This window comes from Pinus tabuliformis, chromosome 1_1 (genome assembly GCF_031772625.1).
Source record: "Pinus tabuliformis cultivar Carrire ecotype Pingquan chromosome 1_1, CPIR1, whole genome shotgun sequence".
NCBI classification, from domain to species: Eukaryota; Viridiplantae; Streptophyta; class Pinopsida; order Pinales; family Pinaceae; genus Pinus; species Pinus tabuliformis.
This window is the reverse complement of record NC_142297.1, coordinates 917990262-918012098: the sequence shown is the minus strand read 5'-3', so window position 1 is coordinate 918012098 and position 21837 is coordinate 917990262. Positions and strand designations below refer to the sequence as shown.

General features: G+C 31.4%; 1 pseudogene; it reads right to left on the bottom strand.

The window, feature by feature from the left end:
* Positions 1-1458: 1458 nt before the first annotated feature.
* Positions 1459-9071, bottom strand: LOC149217395 (MYB31 transcription factor31-like; annotated as a pseudogene).
* Between the last annotated feature and the right edge of the window lie 12766 nt (positions 9072-21837).

Genomic DNA, 21837 nt, shown 5'->3' with positions numbered 1-21837 from the left:
TACTTAAAATTATAAAAATAAGATTTTTTAGCATTTAATTACTTTAAAGTTGATATAAGCTATACTATTAGTAAGTAACAATTGATTTTCCCACTGGCGTGCTGACCACTTAGCATTGATCATGACAACTTCTAATGTTTAACTTTAGAAATTACTATAATATTTATTATACTAATTAAAAAAATAATTTATTTCCATAACATTGATTTTAAAATTTATATCTTATTTCAATTTTCTTAACGTATATCAACATCATAATTGACAACTCATAATTAAAATAAAAATAAAACTATACTTCAATACATTATAATCATATTACTTAAAATTGTTAAGTGTTACTTAAAATTGAAATTGAATGAGTTTTTCAACCGAATTCAGCTCAGAGGTCAACCAACTCTACAATTCCAATTTTGTTCGGTAACGAATTAGCAAACTCCCATGACCATAAGAAAAGCATACCAACGTATCTAATATTTTGTGACTGTTGGGTAACAAATTAACAAACTCGCATGACCATAATATAGAAACATATAAATTTAGCTAATTATTAATAATTTATCTAATATTTTGTGACTGTTGGGTAACCAATTAACAAACTCGCATGACCATAATATAGAAACATATAAATTTAGCTAATTATTAATAATTTTAATCTGTTTTACCCTTTTAATGAAAATTACAAAAAAAAAAAAAAAATTAACTTAATTATTCATTTTTCATTTACAAGTTTTAAAAAACGTGAAATATGAAATTTCATATATCCAACTTTATTATTTGAATGTGGTGTGTGGGTATCAAACTCCATGAATCGATACGTGCTTAGATAAATACTTGAGCTTCTTTCTCTTACACGTTGGTCACATGAGTGACGATTCATTATCTATGCAATGAAAATGCTATTGACATTTTGAGCATAAATGATATTGTTTAACAAAAGCATTGGCTAATTTTTTTGGTAAATTATATATATATATATATATATATATATATATATTATCAGATGTTAAAAACTAAGAAATAAAATTATTATATTTTTATTTATATAAAAAATAAAAACATATCTACACCAATAACTATATTTTTGAATTTATTAACTAATAAGAATGAATTTTAAAAAGTTTATGGCAAAGTTCTCACACGTTCGATAATTTAAATCAATATTGGATTCAAACGAACAGTATGTTTTTCTAATGAACATAATGTCAACCTCTAATGAACCCAACCTCATCCTCCAATTTCATAAGAACAGTAGAGAGCGAATATCATTCATTTTTTTAATATCGGCGGGGAATCTTTCACCTCTTGAAGACTCCACTGTTACTAGCACTTGGGTTTCACGTCAAGCATCGATGCAATTTGTAGATCCCCGTGCATCTTCGATTCTGGCCTCACTCTACATCCACTGGTAATCCAATTCAATTAAATAGGCTTCATACATTCAATGCAAGTGCCACTAAGTCAGGCAGCGGCAGAATTAGAGGGCAAGCCCATACACAAATCAAGATTAAGGCCGGGATGGGGATGCTCTGCATCTGTAGAAGCCGCTGACTCGATCGGCGAGCTTTTCGAACGTTGAGTTGGAAGAAGTCTTCTATCTCTGGCGTTCTCGTTCTCTGGAACGCCGGAATTTTGTGCTCGGGAGCGGGTGGAGAGTTGAGGGCAGTGCTACTGTTGTGAGGCGGGCACAGGGAGCAATGGGTCTGCATATCGAGTCCTCTACTCAACAATTTTCTCTTGATGTGTGTACTCCAGCGGTTCTTTGTCTCCTTGTCTTTCCGCCCCGGTAATCTGCCCGCAATAAGAGACCACCTGTGCAGTTTCACAGATTAATTGTTATCCATTTCGTCCATAATTGAAACTTCAGATGTTAGACGCCATGAAAATAGAAAGTTCTCGGCACATGACAGATCGGTGATTTATACAAGTATCGGTCCTGCTAAGGGGATTGACTGAAGCAATAGGGACAATGAAATTACAGACTTGTTTCCGAGGAGCGAATGAAGTCTGATGATTAGTTCATCTTCTTCTTCTGAAAAGTTACTCCGCTTCAGATCTGGACGCAGGCTATGTTACCAGAAACCAGAAATGGAAACGAGAACGGTACCAGAAACGAAGTTTGGAGGTTCCCATATAAGAAACGAGGAGAGAGAAAAACACCATATTAAAGGTGAACAATATAAACAAAGCATTAATCATAAACCTGCAATGTTTCCGCTCATGAAATTGTAAAAAAGTAATTGTAAATACTAATTTAGTTTTAAGAAAGAAGTGATAATTTTGTAGATCCAAAAATTTAGCCATTATTAATTCCAAGAAAATAGCAAACATTGATAAGAATAAGAGATTTGAAATATAAATAATTAAATTTGTTCTTTTGAATATATATGTTTCTCTAAAGTCACTTCCAACAATTCATATCAAAATGCAAGTAAACATAATAATCTAGATTTTGAAGCTCATTTTCTGGAATAGTTGTTGAGCTTGAACCAATTCCAAAAGAATTATTTTGGTCAATAGACTTCATGGTATCATCAAGCATGTCTTTAGCATTGTCTTGTAGCACCCCAAGTGGAAGCTCATCATTTTCGTCATCTTGTGAACCACCATAATCCCACATTCTCGTGGGTCCAATTTTGTATTCTAGTTGTTGTCGAGATAACAAATGTAGATTTGAGTGTACAAACATCAAATCTTGTGCCATTTTTGTACCTAGGCGATTCCTCTTCGTTGAATGGATGAAAGCATATTCACTCCAATTTCTTTCACATGCAGAGGAACTACTCACCTGTAAAATAAAATTAAAATTATGTTAGTCATAGTCAATCAATAAATCTTATAAGATAATAATCCAAAATGAGCTTTAGAATTAATTGTTTAAACAATAAATCAATACATTAAAGGTATTTCTTATTAAGAATACCTGTGAAAGCAAACCGATAGCCAAACGATGAAGCAAGGGGGTCCCTGTACCATATTGTATCCAGAAGTCGATGGGTCCAAGTTGTTGTCTGTTGTATGCACAATCTTCATTTGCAAAGTGGTCTTCTAATCTCAAATACTTTCCTAACTCAAACCGTAAAGCAGTGTGATCCTGACGATCGTAACACCTACTTATAAAAGTGTTCCAGTTTTGCATAACCTCTACATCTGACAATGGTTTCTTATGAAACCATTTAGGATTGAGTAAGAATTCAATTGAATGAAGAGGGCTATGAAGCATTTTACACCTTGTCAGACTAAGTTCCCACACTTCATTTCTGGTGTTTTTGTCAATCCTAGAATTTTCATCTTCCATTATGTCATGAATCTTCTCTCTCATTTGATCCATGCTCTCAAAGACATCCCTTAAGCATGGTTGATCACTATCAAATATGCAAAAGGTGGAAACAATAGGTGTAGTAAGGGTGACAATATCCTCCACTCTCCTCCAAAAATTCTCTGAAGAAAGACCAATAATAATGTCCTCAACTTTTAGGCCATCCCCAGTATGAGTACCCTTCCATCTTTGCCAATCCATTGATACCATCATCTCTCTCAAAGATGGATGCATTTTAATAAGGCGTTGAAGCATAATGAAAGTAGATGCAAATCTAGTCTCGGCACATCGAAGAAGCTGAAGTTTTGCATATTTTCTATAAATTGCTATGGATGCTGCATGATTAATAATAAAGTGTTGTAGCATCTTTGCTTCAGTTATAGTTTTATCAACCCATGCAATGTTATTAATATCTTTCAGGAGCAAATTCAAGCAGTGCACAGAGCAAGGAGTCCAAAAAATTGTTGGATATTCATCCTCAATCAACCCACCAGCAAGGATATTGTTTGAGGCACTATCTGTAACAATTTGGACCACGTTTTCTCTACCAACCTCCTCTATTGTCTCTTTGAGGAGACCTGTTAGATATGGACTATCTTTTGTCTTTCCTGTAGTATCATAGGATTTTAAAAACATAACTCCTTTTGGGTTAGAAACCAAAATATTGATAAGGGGACGATGCTTAACATCTGTCCAACCATCTGAGACAATGGAGACCCCAGATTCCTTCCAACTATCTTTAATGTCTTGAAGTCTAGTTTCAACCCGAGCCCTCTCTTCAGATAACACGATTGTCCTCATCTTTTCATAACTAGGAGGCTTGTAACCTTTAGGAGCATTGTTAACTAGATCCCTTACCATTTCTTTCCAATAAGGAGATCTACAAACATTAAAAGATATGCCATTTGCGAAAAAAAATCGTCCAATGGATGCATCGAGATTTCCCCTCCCTTTTACATTCCATAAGTTTTGAAGGTGATAAAAAGAAACTTGATGTTGAGAACAAGAGTGTGGATCACCAATTTTCAATCCACTAGGATTGTTGTTAGCTTGAATTAAACCTTCAACAATATTTCTAAGCTTTTCAAGTTCATTAAATTGCTTAATTAGAGAAGCTTTTTCTGTTTTAGGTACAGTGTCACATAAAGCTGATTGTTCTTTTTTCCCCATTCCAAGTAAATGCCATCGACCTCTTCCTACATTCCATGATTTTTGTTTTTTACAATAAGGGCACAACCAAACCTTTGAACTAGATGATCCACTTGATCCTCCACTATAAGATTGAGTGCATTTCACAGCTGCCCATAACCTTGCCTCAAAGGCTTTTTTTGCTTCTTGATATTCTTTGCTTTGGATTTTTTTGGATGCCTCTATGGAAGATTTCTGTTGGGAAAGGGGTGGTCTACTTTGTGACATTGATGAACCTTCTTCCATTGCAATGAGAAATGAGTGGAATAAAAAATAAATGATTCTCCTCCACAACCAATTTTAATCTGCACAATTTATATTTGAAAATTAGTTACAGAAAATAAAATAAAAAAAGTGACACCTAATTAGAAAATATAATTAACTAAAAATTTGAAGAGAAAATCAAAGAAAATTTTGGAAAACTTAAACAAAATAAAATTATTTATCTTTTTTCAAATTTTCAAACATCTAAATCACCTTACTTCGAGCATCGGAGGGACTAGCTCCAGAGAAATGGGTCCCTGGCCCATCCAATTACCTCCTAGATCCATAGATGCTAGTCCCTTGCTCTGGCGACCCCTCTAGGATCATATAGCTGGACCAACCGCTTGTTCAAGGGAACTTCGATAGTCAGCCAGTGCCTAGTTCACCTCTGAGCATCAGAGGGACCCATTTTAGTCGAGGAAATTAGAAAGGTGCATCTAGAATTAGGATTGCTTCCTCATATCTCCGGATGTCCCTTTCAGACGATTCAAATTTGGCAACGAAACTCAAGCTCAAGCTCTATACCCTGCATTTGATACTTTAATAATATATTTTTGCAGTGTTTTTGTTTTACCACATACAACTCTGTCAAACTCTGTTGGTTGAGATTCAAATTTGTGTAGAGATTCATTCAGACACCCAAAACTAGAAATCACTTTGTTTATGGATCACATTCAGTATCAGAGCACATTATAGAACCATAAATGAAGTCTTGTGGGGTAGATTGATGGTCTGGACAAGAAGCCACCATTATGTTTGCTGGAAAAAAAATCCCATTATACCAGAGTTGCCAGGTGGTAGGAGAATGGAATGGGACAATGAAGAAAAAGCTATAGCTGAGTGAAGATTGTGCTAAGAAGAAAAACTAAAATACCTCACAAGTAGTTATCATGCTAGAAGAATCTCATTAACTTCACTTGCCCTATATTCTTCCACATCTGGAAATTTCCAGGTTCAGATTTTGCTATTTTTCTGTGTATTTCCAAGGGCCATTTTCCCTGTGAGAGGAGCCTTGAATTTTCCTGAGAAAATTAATGAAAGAGAATTTGTTGGGGCAAATTTACTGTGATTTTTTTATGGTTATTTGTGACTGATTTTCTGAGCAAATTTTCCAGAGCAAATTTATGCTGTTTAGAAGTTGAAAACAGCAGCGTATTTGTTTTTACAATTTCAGAATGCATTTGTGAAGAAATTATTTTCTAGGTATAAAAAAATTGACGATAAAATAAATCAGATCTGGTGTTAAAAGTTCAACCACCATTCACTCCAATTGTGAAAAATCGATTTAAAGTGTAAGCAAACATTGAAATCATGCCATTTATAATGGACCTTGATACAAAACTTGCCAAGTTGGCTCGCCAAGCTGTAAAGGGACTTGTAATGGAATAGCTTAAACAACTGATAAGAGTTTTTACTTTTTCCCTGTGGGATATGAGAGGAATATCAAGATAATGCGATACTTCCCGGAGCAGTAAAGTTGCAAACAAGACAGCAAGTGTCAGACTATATTGATCACTTTTATCAGCAAACATAAAGTTGAAAAATTGTAAAGATGAACAGCAAGTTGTACTTAAATATATCAACAGGCTCAGCACAGCAATTGAGAGGGAACTAGGGCTGTTCACAATTTGAACGCTAGAGGATGCCTATAATAAAACAATAGCCATTGAAGCCAGGCAAATTTGTGACTTTTTTATGGCGATATTATGTTGGCTTAGAAAACTCATGAAATATTGTAATGTTGTCTATATTTTGGCCACAATGGTCAAAATTTCAGTACTATTTCTAACTATAAGAAAGACCAATACTCATATTATGAGGATATTCTACACAGTAGGATAGAATCAAAATTAGAAGCCTGGGCCTCAACAACAACTGGCTGGCTTACTGATTTACCACTATTATAGAACCAAACTTACAAGAAGGAGCATTTAATTGTATATTTTTCTAAAGTGTTGTTCCATATTGTCATGATAGTATCAGCGTTTTCCCTTGGTTACAAACCAAATCCCATATTTTATTCGTAACGATTATACAGTTGCACTCCCATATTTTATTCATAATGATTGTACACTTCTTCAATCCCTTTGACTTATCTTTATCGAAATTTAAGACATTAATAAAATTATCTTATATATCCTTTTCATGAAATAATATAATAGTGAGTACAACTATGTCTTTCTCAATCCCTGGCTTCCCTCTTCAAACTTCAAAGTGAGAAAAACAATCCAAAAAAACTAAAAATTTCTTGACTTAATGGATATTTTCCATTTCCCCTGATATATTACACTGATATTTTCAAAATTTAGGGATTATTCAAAATTTGAAAAATTGCGACCTTTTCATGGCAATATTATGTTGGCTTCGAAAACTGATGAAATATTGCAATGTTGTCTATATTTTGGCAACAATGGTCAAAATTTCAGTACTATTTCTAACTATAAGAAAGACAAATACTCATATTATGAGGATATTCTACACAGTATGATAGAATCAAAATTAGAAGCGTGGGCCTCAGCTGGCAGATAGTATTTCTGCAAACATCCCAGAAAATAAATGGGAGCATAGCTTGCCCAGCTGGAGATCAATAAGTCTTATAGTATACCAAAGATTGGTGGTCATTTTATGATTGACCATTTGCAGGTTGCATGCATGATTTTAGCTTGCAAGCAATGAAAACTGTGTAAACTTTAAAGGTACTTCTCTGGCAACGGGAGATTGGTTTTGCTGTCACATGATAATTCTGAAAGAAATAAAGACCTTCAGAATATGTAAAGAGCTCAGAATTAGCAACAACTGGCTTACTGATTTAGCACCGTTATAGAACCAAACTTACAACGAGTATTTAACTGTATATTTTTTCGAAAGTGTTGTTCCAGATTGTCATGATAGTACTAGTGATTTCCCTTGGTTACAAACCAAATCCTCGATGATGAAAATGCAAGTAATCTTTGCTATGGAAGGTATGATAGAAGTGTTCCTGATCTTTGCTATGGAAGGTACGATTAAAATATCACTGAATTGGTATGAGTTACAGAAAATCTCACAGTAGTCATAATCATTTTAACGGAGTACATATACTGTATACATGCATTGATATGGACGATAGAACAGAGGTTTCATTAAATTAGGCTAAAAGAGGATATTACAGGACTGAACACAGGTATAGCGCATTACGATATGAACAGTTGATCCCAGCGAACCTCACCTACCCAAACCTTGAGAGAATTATGTGGTCTGGAATGAGCATTCATAAAAAAAACCAGATATTGAAGTTTGTAGGCAGTACCTTATGACAATAGAATTGACAATGCTGTTGAAGATAACTCAATGGGGGTGTGAAGTTGCTTGCCTCTAATCTGTGCCTTGCTTCCATCTGAGTAGTGATAGGTTTTCTCTCCTCTTCTGCTTAAATCCTTGAAAAAACATGAGCAACTGCACAATTAGGAAAAACCACTGGTTTGCATGGATCACTACGCAGTTAAAAAAAATATAACTATTGTCTAAATAAATAAAATTGGTGTTTTTCTTTGGCAGCGCTCTCACAATACCCTGCGTTCTCTCAAAAATGCAGCTAGTTCTTTCTTCAGCTGCTCGCGTTCTTTCTTCAGTTGCTCACTCACAATACCCTGGAGTGCTTATGTTTAATTTCCAGAAAACTAACAGTTCACTGCAGTAAACTAACAGTCCACTGCGAATTAAACTGGACTTAACCCTCTGTATGTGTAACTTCCAGAAAACTAACAATCAATTGCTAATTAAACTCGATTTAACCCACAATTTGAAAAAATTAAATTTAACCCGAGTCCGAAAAAATAAATTTAACTGCAAGTCTATCTGGAAACGGCAAGAAGAAACTGTTTTGTTTTGCGGGAAACTATTTCTTGCCAGTGAAAATGAAAATGGCCGTTGCAGACGGTGTTTCTAGCATGGTTGGGTTTCTCAGAAGGCTTCTGCCAGAAATGGCGGACATCGTCTTGTTTCTGGTAACTATGCACGCAGGTAGTTCATCCATCGGGCCTGCAACTCTTCCAACAGCACAGTAGTCCTGCAGTTAAAAATATGAAGCAAAGCTACAGGGTAAAATCTTTCATTTCAATTAACCAAAATCTATTAATTCATTGAAGAAGGAGAGGCGAAGAAACTGTTAATCCCGAAAAAGCAAGAAACCTGTTGCCTTGGGAAGGGAACGCCAACCGCCTTCCCCATGGACTCGAATGTGGGCGACAAGGCGGGTATCTTCTTGTCGGGTCCAGGCGCCTTTGTCAGTGTGAGCCTTCTCACAGCACAGAGATCTCCCCATTTTCACAGACAGACGCACTTCTACAAAACTGTCACCGACGCCGAATGGAAGGGAATGCGGGAAGACTAATATAGCCTTCACCAAGTGGCCATCTTATTCGATTGGTTCGTGAGATGGCCAATACATATCTAATTGGATTCTATAGATGATGTGGTTGATATTATTTAAGTTGAGGTCTTTTATATCACGAAGTGTAATGAAGTGGAGGCTCGGAAAGTTATGGAAATTCTGGTTATATTTAGAGAAAATTTGGCAATGAATTTTGCAAATCTAAATTATAGTTATTAAACTTCAAAATTTGTAGTCTCCTAAACGTTTTTGATGGTGCTGAATCCATTTCCACCATCAAAAATATGATTCAAACACTACTACAATTTTTTTTGAAATATTCAAACACTACCTCTATCCAAATTCCTGTCACTTTTGACCATCCAGAAAATTCCTCCATCTCCTTAAACAACTCCCTTTTATATTGTAAATGAAGTTTTGGAATTGAAACATGTACCTTATTTCTCGCATCCATTTTCCTTGTTTCCTGTCCCTAAGATGCGGAAGGAAGAATAATCCAATCCATGCACGAAAAGTTTTCTCCACTGACATAGAAGTTCAAAGCTATTATAGAAGGCACCATTCAGAAATAAATCAACAGTGACATTTTAAATTCACATATTTTCATTTATATCACTTTCAATTGTGATAAAAATATTTGACAATTATTGTACTTCTCTAATAATAAGTGAATATAGATGTGCCTTGTGCTTTTGGTAACAAGGCTACAGAATAGCATATTGCTGCCAACTTAGCATTAATAAAGGTAACTATTATATGGTTTTAAATGTGTGTATGATAATTAATAAGTTTTATTATTTTTATAAGTTTTAAATTAAGTATGATTATATATATATTAAAAATTTTAAATGGGTGCTTATTAAGTTTATGAAAATAATATAGATAAAATACACTTTTCTTTCTTTTTTTTTTGTAGGAGAGTAATTGTAACTGTAAGATATTTGGCACATGTCAAACATAATCACAATATAATTATAATAGTAAAATTGTATTTTTAAACATTTTTTTTTGCAATGGTAAAATATATAATATATCTCAAACATAATTACAATATACCAATAAATATTTTTAAATATTTTCTAAATATTGTATTATATATATATATATATATATATATATATATATATATTAGAATTATATATGGGTCTAGACTATGTCTTAAAAATGTGTTTGGTTGGTTAAAAGTTCATTTTTTTCAGAAGCAAGGAAACATGTTAATGACCTAAAACTCATAGGCATTTGACAAGAGCGGAACCTTGCCCTTTTACAGACCACCTAGGGGTTATTCCATATGACCTGGTTTTCCTTGATTAAAGATGATGATTCAACTTCTATTCACTAATTGTCCTCAATGCTAATTTGACACACTTAGCAAAAGTATAAAAATTATATATATCAATTTTTTCTCTATTCAATAAACTAATTTTAATAATTATACCTATATTTTTTCACTAAGGCTCATTTTGTTTTTTCAGAACTAATATATTGAGTTTTCAATGGCAATGATCATTCCTATAAGGATATTGATAATAGTTTAAACCGGACGGGATTGCGTGGGAATATTCAATTTTTTCATTCGCGAGTTAAAAACCAACCGATTGACATGGGATTGCATGGGAATATTCAGTATTTTCATTCACGGGCTAAGGGTGTTAGTTTTAAGAAGCATATTGTTCCATGATCAAATAAAACTATGATTTTGTTTCTGAGAACTAATTATTTTAAGCTTAGCATCGATTAAAGTATATATTACGTTATGATGAGAATTTTTTATTATTTTATAAAAGGTAAATCATTAATTTTTTTTTTTCACATTTTGGTGTTTTTTTTGCAAAACAAGTAAAAGGTGTTATGTTTTTGTGTGAATCTTTAAGTTGCGTTAGGATGCAAAGCTTTTTAACCCACACAAGTATCGGTATTTAAAAAAGAATTATATTGGGTATTTAAAAAAGAATTATATTGGGTGATTAAAAAATGTTACTCCAAGTATTAAAATTAGCAAATGATAAGACTCAGTGATATTGGGATTATGAGAATCTTTAAATTGTTTTAGGTTACAAAACTTTTTAATCCACACAAGTATGAATTGCTAAAGAAGAATTGCACTAGGTGATTAAAAAATGTTATTCCAAGTATTAAAAAGAGCAAATGATAAGTCTCATTGATATTGGGTTTTGGATGAGACCCATGAAAATAGAGCTTCACAAGAATTATCAATTATTAGATAGGGAAAAGTATCATAAGAGATATGGTAGTGTTTCCAAAAATATTAAGAAGAAAGTGAAAGAGTTATATATAAAAATAGATAAAATTAACAGTTAGATATGTTCACTATAGAAAATAGACAAGTGAAGATTTAATCATATATAATAATGAATAAATTGAATCATGATTTTAAAAATCCGTTATTACAGTTTTAGATTATATTATTTTGAGAAATAAAATTTTCAATTTTACATAAATTCATATATAAATTTAATTAAAACATATATATTTGAAATTCTCCATTAAAAATTTTATTTTATTTTGAATTTAATATAATAATATTAATAAATTTATAAATATAAGAAAGATAACTTTTCGTTAGGTCAAAGTACGGAAACTAAATATTATAAAACTATAAAATAAACGACATATCAATCTTACTATCTACCCAAATTAACAATAATAATAAAGAATAAGCATGATGAACTCTATTGAATAACGCCATAGAAAAATATACTCATATAAATGATAAATACTCATATAAATGATAAAACTATAAAAACCTGAATTATGTAATATTTTAAATAAAAAATGTACTAATATAAAATACTATAAATATTAGTATAATGGTATAGTTATATAAACTTGATTTATTTAATAATCATAACCATATTACAATAAAGAATGAAAAACGATGAAACGAAATAACTTAATAAGAAATAAAATTGGAGACATATCATGGACCCGCCGGCAAAGGTTAAATATTACATTTTTATAGGTTCCTGAAAAGTGAATTTGGGTAAATAGTTCATGGTTGTTGGCAAATAAAAGCTTGTCAAGTAGGTTATATATTTAACAATGTGCGTGCTTGAATTTATAATGGCGTCTCTCTTTTGATTAAGAAGCAGGAATGTTTTACTCACTGTTGTAACACAAACTCTTCTACCCACAAGATTCGTAAAGAAGTATTTTGGGAGGTATGCATGTGATACCGCTAGTGTTGGTTGCAATACAATAGATGAAAGAAATAGGGATGCTGAATTTGTTAAAGAAACATGTTGGCAATCATCCTCCAGTTATTTCCAAATTCTTTTTTTTAAAATACAATACTGCATATTGATGGTAACTTCGCAGTCAAATGAGAAAAATTGAACTCCATCCGTGGTTGGTCGTTGGAACTATTTCTAAACCGTGGAATACTGTCCTCAAATTCAGTTAAAATTGGAGCAGAAGCATGCCATGATAGATTTAGTTAAAATTGATAAATTTTGTTAAAATTGGAGCAGAACCATGCCAAGAAGCATGCCAAGATAAACTGGACAGTTTTTTCATAAACCTGTCATTTTATTGCTAAGCTAGGGACAGACCCAACAATGCAATTTTTGAAGTTTTGATGTTGTTTTGCAAGAAATTTGGAGTTGTTTCCCTTCAAAAACAACCTGTCTAAAAAAAGTATGCCTCCCCTCTCATTTTCCTCACATATCAACCCTAGCAAAAATAGCCATCAATGCCAAATGGTAATGTTAAATTCCTAAAGTAAAAGTGACATTTTCTTTATTTTTCATTTTCACCCTTTTAAGTAAATTTTTAACATTACCATGAAATCACTCAAGATGTTTGAGAGTGGTTTCGACCTCACTGGATTTCATATGTAGAAACTAGAATTTTAGAGTTGACTCAAAATTTAGTGGACTTAATGGTTTTCAAGATTTCATGGTTTGGGGATTTGCAATGTTTCCATTTGATTCTATCATGCATGAGAGTATGAGATTGGCATTTGAGCAAGAGCATGAAGGACCTTGATGTTGATGCCATTTATTTTTGAACTTTGTTGATGTTGGTGGTATTGATTGTTGATGTCCTCTACCATGGCCTTAACAATAATGTACCCTTCACTCAAAGGAAAATAATTGCTAGGGATGCTAAACTTTTTCTACCAGGGTATAAGGATGGGGAGATGAACCCTTCACTCAAACCAAAATAACTAGTTAGGCATGTTAAACTTCAATTTCTATCCTATTATAAGGTTGAGCAATCCAAGTTTGAAGAATTTGAACTAGATGATGTTTATGTATCTCTTGATAATAATCCAATTTTAAGTAGCGCTGAATCAATGATGAGTTTCATGAATGATCACGTTGATAAGTGATTTGTATTTTTGATTTGTATTTTTGTTGCTACTACTACCACTACTCCTAAGGTTGCCGGAGTTTTAGGAGTCCTTAAACACTCAGGAAGATTATTTATGTAGCTCATGTTGATGATCCCTTGTCTAGTAGTGGTCACTCGTGGTTTGATCATGCTGAGGAGTGATCATTTTGAACACTGACATGTAAACTTGTAGTACGCTGGTGAATTGATTATGTATTATGTTACTGATATGTATTGTACTAAGGGCTAAATGAATAAACTTTACATATTCTATCTCTATTAGTTTGAAATCATGATTTTAAATTTTAATTTTTTTTTTCCATAAATTAAGTATTTTCAGGTATTTCTTTTAAAAAGTAGTTCATTGAGAGTTGCCGAGTCCCGATTTCAGCTTTTAAAAGTATACTCATAATAAACGAAATTATTTCTTTTCCTTGCTAGTGCGTTTTCAGATACACTCAAGCCTAGGGCAATTCATGCATGTTTCTTTTATTTCTAAAATATCTTTGATTTAGTTTTAAGATTTTTTTATATATTATTTTATATGGTTCAGGCTTCAATTATTCTACATTCTTTGAGTTTAGCATTTGAATTAAAGACATATAATGGAATGCATAATATAATCTGGTAAAGATTAAAAGGTTTTCTTAGTCTTTGTCGCTAATTAAGAAATATGACATATTGTACATCGATTTTCCAATGGCAATGATCAGTCGTATAAGGATATTGATAATAGTTTAAGCCAATATTCAGTTTTTTCATTCACGAGCTAAAAACTAGCCGATTGACATGGGATTGCACGGGAATATTCCGTATTTTCATTCACGACCCTTAGTTTTAAAAAGCATATTGTTCCGTGATCAAATAAAACTATGATTTTGTTTTTTCAGAACTAATATATTGAGTTTCCAATGGCAATCATCATCCGTATAAGGACATTGATAATAGTTTAAACCTGACAGGATTGCGTGGCAATATTCAGTTTTTTCATTCACGAGCTAAAAACCAGCCGATTGACATGGGATCGCATGGGAATATTCAGTATTTTTATTCACGGACTAAGGGTGTTAGTTTTAAGAAGCATATTGTTCCATGATCAAATAAAATTATGATTTTGTTTTTCAGAACTAATTACTTTAAGTTTACCATCGATTAAAGTATATATTAGTTTAACATCGATTAAAGTATATTACGTTATGATGAGAATTTTGCGTTATTTTATAAAAGGTAAATCATTAATTTTTCGTTTTCACATTTTGGTGTTATGTTTTTACAAAATAAGTATAAGGACAATAAAGTCTAAAAATGAGCCCCAGTGAAAAAATATAGGCATAATTATTAAAATTAGTTTATTGAATAAAGAAAAAATTGATATATATAATTTTTATATTTTTGTTAAGTGTGATTCAATTTAAATGTATAATTTTGTTTTTTATAGGTGGGAAAATTTATTATAAATTAGTGGTCAAATTAGCATTGAAGATAATTAGTGAATTGAAGTTGAATCATAACCTTTAATCAAGGAAAACCATGCCACATGGAATAACCCCTTGGTGGTCCGTAAAAGAGCAAGGTTCTACTCCTATCAAATTCCTTTAAATCTTAGATCGTTAACATGTTTCCTTACTTAAAAAAAAACGAGCTTTTAACCCATCAAAGACATTTTTAAGACATAGTCGAGACCTATACACAATTCTAATATATATATATATTACACTATTTTGAAAATGTTTAAAAATACAATTTTATTGTTATATTATAATTATGTTTGAAATGTGTTATATATTTTACCATTACAATTACAATATTTAAAAAATGTTTAAAAATACAATTTTACTATTATGATTATATTGTGATTATGTTTGACCTGTGCCAAATATCTTACCATTAGAATTACTCTCATAAAAAAAGGTGTATTTTATTGTATTATTTTCATAAACTCAATAAGCATGCAATTAAAAATTTTAATATATATATATAATCATGCCTAATTTAAAACTTATAAAAATAATAAAACTTATTACTAATATAGTTATGATTAATTATCATACACACCTTTAAAACCATATAATAGTTACTTTTATTAACGCTGAGTTGACAGCAATATGCTATTCTGTAGCTTTGTTACCAAAAGCACAAAGCACATCTGTATTCCCTTATTATTAGAGAAGTACAATAATTGTCAAATATTTTTATCACATTGAAAGTGATATAAATGAAAATATGTGAATTTATATTCACTTATTATTAGAGAAGTACAATAATTGTCAAATATTTTTATCCCAATTGAAAGTGATATAAATGAAAATATGTGAATTTAAAATGTCATTGTTGATTTATTTGTGAATGTGCCTTCTATAATAGCTTTGAACTTCTAAGTCATTGGACAGAACTTTTCGTAGACGTATTGGATTATTCTTCCTTGCGCATGTTAGGGTCAGGAAACAGGGAACATGGATGCGAGAAATAAGGTACATGCTTCAATTCCAAAACCCCATTTACAATAGAAAAGACCTCAACCTAAATATTATCAACCACGTCATCTATAGAACCCAATTAGATATGTATTGCCCATCTCACCAATCAATTGAATAACATGGCCATTTGGTGACCTCTGAGCTTCCTCTGAGCTTATATCAAAACTTAGAATTATAATTAGCTAAATTTATATGTTTATATAGTATGAAGTCGGTGATAATAATCTTAATATGAATAATTCAAACTTTTATTTATTTATTATAGTTATAGGTTAATTAATGTTTTTTAAGATTTATATGGTTTATTGGATTTTAAGAAGGTAAAAAATTAATAAGTTTTTTTTTAACATTTTATTTTATGGTTGTAAAGAAGTGAAAAAAAATTCTTACATCATTATAGTTCTACTGACTTAAAAAATCGAGAATGTTTGTATTGTGATAAATATTTTGAAAATTAGATTGAATGTGAATTTAAGATGGAAAATTTAAGAGAAAATTGTTTTTATATTCAACCTTCTTACCATAGCACAAGTGACAAACATTTTCATCTTATAGTATTTCGGTTAGTTACTAATGCTGATATTCACAATAACGCTCATAAAAATTAGTTCTTATCTTAAAAGAGTTCCTTTTTTCCATAGTACAGTCAGAAAAACAATTCTCAATTTTGAGATTGAGTTCACCACCTTCTTATAATACCTTAGTTCCCTTTTATAAATTGACAATCATTAACCGTGTCAATATAAATGCATCAATTGAACAAGAAATAACAAAAATAGATGAACATTTAATGTTAATTTCTTTGGTAATAATTAAGTTGCATTTGTCTATTTTAAAATAAAAATAATTTTTCTTAAATAAAAAATAATCTTGGCTAATAATAATTAAAAAAATGAATATACATGTTTCGTTAGTTTTAATTAAATTAGTTATGGAACCTTAATAATCATAGACTCATTGTGCTTGGTTTGCTGTTAATAATACAACTTAGTTAAAAAGAGATGTTGTAAAATATTTCATCAACCACAATCATAAATAAAATGTTTTGATGTCCATATGAAATAACATAAACTTATATCAACTTCAAATATATATAAAGTAATTATATGTCAAAAAAATTATTAGATTTTTTAGATATACGGTAAATGTATATTTTTATACTTTTAAGAATATTTCAACGTAAGAAATTAAATAAATCATATATATATTTCAAATTAAAAAAAAAAAAATCAAACCAATAGAATAAATAATCATTTATTTTTAAAAGAGTAATAAGAGGGAAAAAAATAATGAGAAAAATATGTGTAATTCATTTAATTTTTTATATAAAATTATTATATGAAACTTCAAAAATATTAATAATAATAAAAAAGAAATCAATATTTATATAATAAATAAAATATTTCAATATAAAGAGTTAATTAATTTTAATTTTGATGTATGTTTTGTAATGTGAATAACAAGGTACATAAATAAAATATTTCAATAGTCACCTTAAATAAAATATTTAGATATCAAATATGTATAGATTAGATATGGTTGAAACATTTATGTATACATTATATAAAGCAATCAAAAACAAATATTATGTTTAAAATATTTCAAGTAATTTAATTGTTTTATATTTTGGTCAGCAATTTTGTTTGAAAACCAGCAAATATTTGTAGGAATGGAAAATTTAAGTTATGTACTCTACACAATCTAAATGTCCAAGGGGATTTTTCAACGAACTAAATTCATATATGCATTCAAAAACATAATTTAAACAAGGAAAAATTACACATGCGAGATAGATATACATGCTCTAGAAAGAAATAACCTGTATAGATCCTTCTTAACATTGAATTTATCAAATGCCAAGAGGGGTCAAACATTTGGAGGTGCAAACCATTTTTTACACTTTGAAAGGGGATTACACCGCAAGAGAATTGATCCCTCTCAACACTAAATAATCTTTGATTAGGATGAATCTATATAGGTATGATGCCAAATATTCTCATCTAAATAATTAATTTGAGTTTGATTTTTCTTTTCATCATATTTATTTTATATATACTTTATTGCAATACATAAAAAAATTGTGAATGCATCACTGTAATTAAAACCAACAAAAAAATATTAAATTTTCATTAGAAAATAAAATAGCTAAAGAAATAAGAAAAATTATTTTCTCTATATAAATAAACTTTATATTACTTTAGATAAAATTAATTGTTTTCCACTATTTTCCTAATTAATTTTGCTTAAAATTTGGTAGAAAATTTTAAAAATCATAAATTTAATTTAATTTAATTTTTTTTTTTTTATAAAGTTCAAATATATTAAAGATTTTCATAAAATTGAAACTACATATATATGATTAAAATTAGGTAAAAACTTTTAAAAATTATAAATTTAAATTTTTTTATTTTATAAAGTTAAAATATATTAAGGATTTTCACGAAATTAAGTTTTTTTTAATAGTTGACTAAATTATTTTCTATATCTCCATTAAATATTTTAAATTTGTTTATTTTTCTCGATGAATTTTCCGAGGGTGGTGGAAACATTCTTGAGTTTGGAAAAAGAAGTTCATACAAGTGTGAGGTCTTCAAATAAATTACGAAAAGTCTATCTTCTTCCATAGTGATTCATGCCAGGACGAGGTTGAATGGTTATCGGCTCTGTTTGGAATCAAAGCCCAATCTATCAGTCTCGGATTAAAATATTTGGGCTTTCAGTTAAACGCTTCTGGTTATAAAAAGGTGGACTGGGTGTGGATATTAGATAGGTATTACAAGAAGATATCGGCCTGGCAATACAGGTGCCTTTCACTTGCAAGAAGGGTGATCCTCGCTCAATCGGTTTTAAACCAGATGGTAGTATACTGGGCTAATTTATATTTCCTCCTAGCAAGCATAATTATGGCAATGAACAAGATTACAACAAATTTCATATGGGGAGGTCAAGCGGGTGAAAAGAAATTTCATCTCTCAACTTTATCCTATATTTCCATGTCGAAGTGCTGCGGCGGATGGGGGTTTTTAGACTTGAAAACTTTCGGAAGGGCCTTGCTTTGTAAAACTCTGTGGAGAGGCATCTTCAAAAATGGTTCATGGAGAAATATAGTTCAGAAGAAATATTTGAGAAGGAAGGATCTGGCATTTTGGCTCAAAAAAGAAAGATTAGGCTCTCCTAAAGGATCTCCTGTTTGGTTAAGCCTCCGAAAGATTGGGAAACTTTTCTTGGGAAATTTATCTTGGCATTTCCAATCAGGTAAAAAAATTCTGATTGGGAGAGATCATTTTATGAGTGGTGCTAAAGTGATTGAGGTTCAAGATTCATTACTAAACTTTCTTCACAGGAAAGGTTTGTTTTATTGGGATAGCCTAATAGCAGGCTGGCAGGGTCCGATTCCTCTCTGGAAGGAAGCTGATAGTCTGGGAATGCCGACAAACATTGCTATTCAATGGGATCAAATCAGAATCCATCTTAGAAATTGTGGAATCTTTTGCATGGAGAATCAGGACTGTCTCATGTGGAAAAACTAGAAAGGTTTGTATGTTGTTCAGGTAAAAGATGTTTATAGAGACCTGATCGGTCTTAAGCATCCTCTCCTTAGGCCTTCATTCTCGCCCATCTAATGGAAATCGGGCTGCCCCTCAAAAATGATCCTTTTCTCTTGGTTGTCTTTTCACAATAGAAATCACTCTTGGGAAAATTTAAGGAAACGCGGATGGCAGGGTCCTAGTGTTTGCCCCATTTGCAGGTCTGAAGAAGAAAACAATTTCCACCTTTTTCTAGATTGCAAGAAAACTCATCTTCTCTGGAGAGCTCTAGAGGAATGCCATGGTATCCAACATATGTCTCACTCCTCTATTTTGGAAGCGTTCTTGAGCAGTTTTCAAAAGATGTCTTGGAGATCAATTTTCATCATAAATGTATGGAGTATCTGGAAGTGGTGTAATAAGTTTATTTTCAATGGTAAGGCCTCCCCTTTTCTGGAAATCATCTCCATCATCACTTCCATCTATGAGTCGATTCCACAGTGCCCTTCCAAGCAGCCGAAACAGAATGGTAATGAGGTCCCGCTGGAATTGTCATCTGTGCCAAAGGCTTTTTTCGACAGGGCTGAACAGGGAGGTCAATGTGGCTGTGGGGTCATCATCTGGGTAAATGAAAATAGCCATTTTCTCATTTAGTGGAATGGGGGGAGAGGATCCAACAGAAAGGCTGAAGCGATGGCCCTTGCTGGCCTTCTTCACTTCTGTGTCTTTCTCAATCTCCAGGATGTATCCATTTTTGGTGATTCAAAGGTCATGGTGGATTGTGTACTTGGTAAGAATATCATTATGAAGCCTCAGCTCATTGGATGGTTAGACAGGATCAAATATTTATGGAATAGATCCAAGGGAGCTTCCATTCATCACATCAAGAGGACCCTAAATTAGCAGGCAGATGGTTTATCCAAAAAGGGTCTTCAGGCGGTTCCAGGCTTATGGTTTTTGTAGGTTTCTCATGAGGGAAAAATCTTGTCCATTCAGGACTTCTTTCCTCCCGAATTTTAACCTTGCTTTTGCTTTGGTTCTGGTTCTTTCATCATCTTTTGATTTTGTTTTCCATTAATTTCAGATTCTTCTCTTCAGATGTTGATGGTTGTAATCTTCTAATGTTGTTGTTTCCAGTGAGCGCAGGTCCTCCAAGCTTGATGTTTGCAAATCTGGCTTTCTTTTTGATGAGGGCAGATCGTTATGATCTTCTTTGTTTTCAGCGGCTAAATATTGCCTTCTCTACACACAATTAGACTAATTTAGACTCATATCTCTCATGGCTATTAGTTCACTTTTGGCATGCACTGTTGATGCCCATCAGTATGGCTGGGGCTTATTTTTGTGACAAGTTCTCCATCCCGCTGCATAGTTTCATCTATATGAGAGATAGTCCCTTAAATGTATTGTTACATAATGCTATGTTTATATTTCTGATATAAATACAATTATGCCTTTTCGATCTGAAAAAAAAAAAAAAAAAAAAAAAAAAAACTTTAATATTAATTTGGTTGGGAACCATTTAACTAGGTGATTGATTTGATCATTTCTCGTTGATTTCTTTTTTTTTTTTAAATTAAATTTTGGGAAAAGTACTAGAAAAAAAGTTATTTTATGTGTGTGTTTGGTGTAACTTACAGACTAAATGGGTTTTTTTCACAGAAGAAGATACAATTTCAAAAAAGATTGTGACTTTTGTTATTTAAAATACTTTTATGATCAGCCCTTCGGGCGCTAAAATAACTTAAATTCAATTTTCTTAAAATATCTCTTAGATTTTTGTTAAAATTAATGAGAAAAAATGATGTTTTAAAAAATCATTTCCTCTATTAGTACGACTAATATATATATATATATATATATATATATATATATATATATATATATATATATATATATATATATATATATATATATATATATATATATATTCTAACAAATTTCTAGTAAATTTTATTCAAAATTTGGTAAATTATTTAAGAATCACAATTTAATTTATTTTATTTGAAAAATTCATGTTAAGATTTTTATATAATGTGTAATACCCTAGTAAATTGTGAATATTCTATTTACTTTTTCTAGGTCATGCATTTAGTCAACCATGAAAATTATGGTGGGAAAATATTTTGAAAAAGAGTTTCACAGTGAAGAAAGTTAGAAGATAGTTATAGGTAGAGGTGGTTCCTACTAAGATTACTCTCCCCATAGACAAATTATCTCAGTTAAGGAAAAGGGAGCCAAAAGGGGAAAATCCATAGGCAACCTTGCAAACTTGACCTCAGTTGGAGGAGGCTCAAGAGAGGAAATTGAAAGTTGTTTAGCTTGATTCCATTGGAA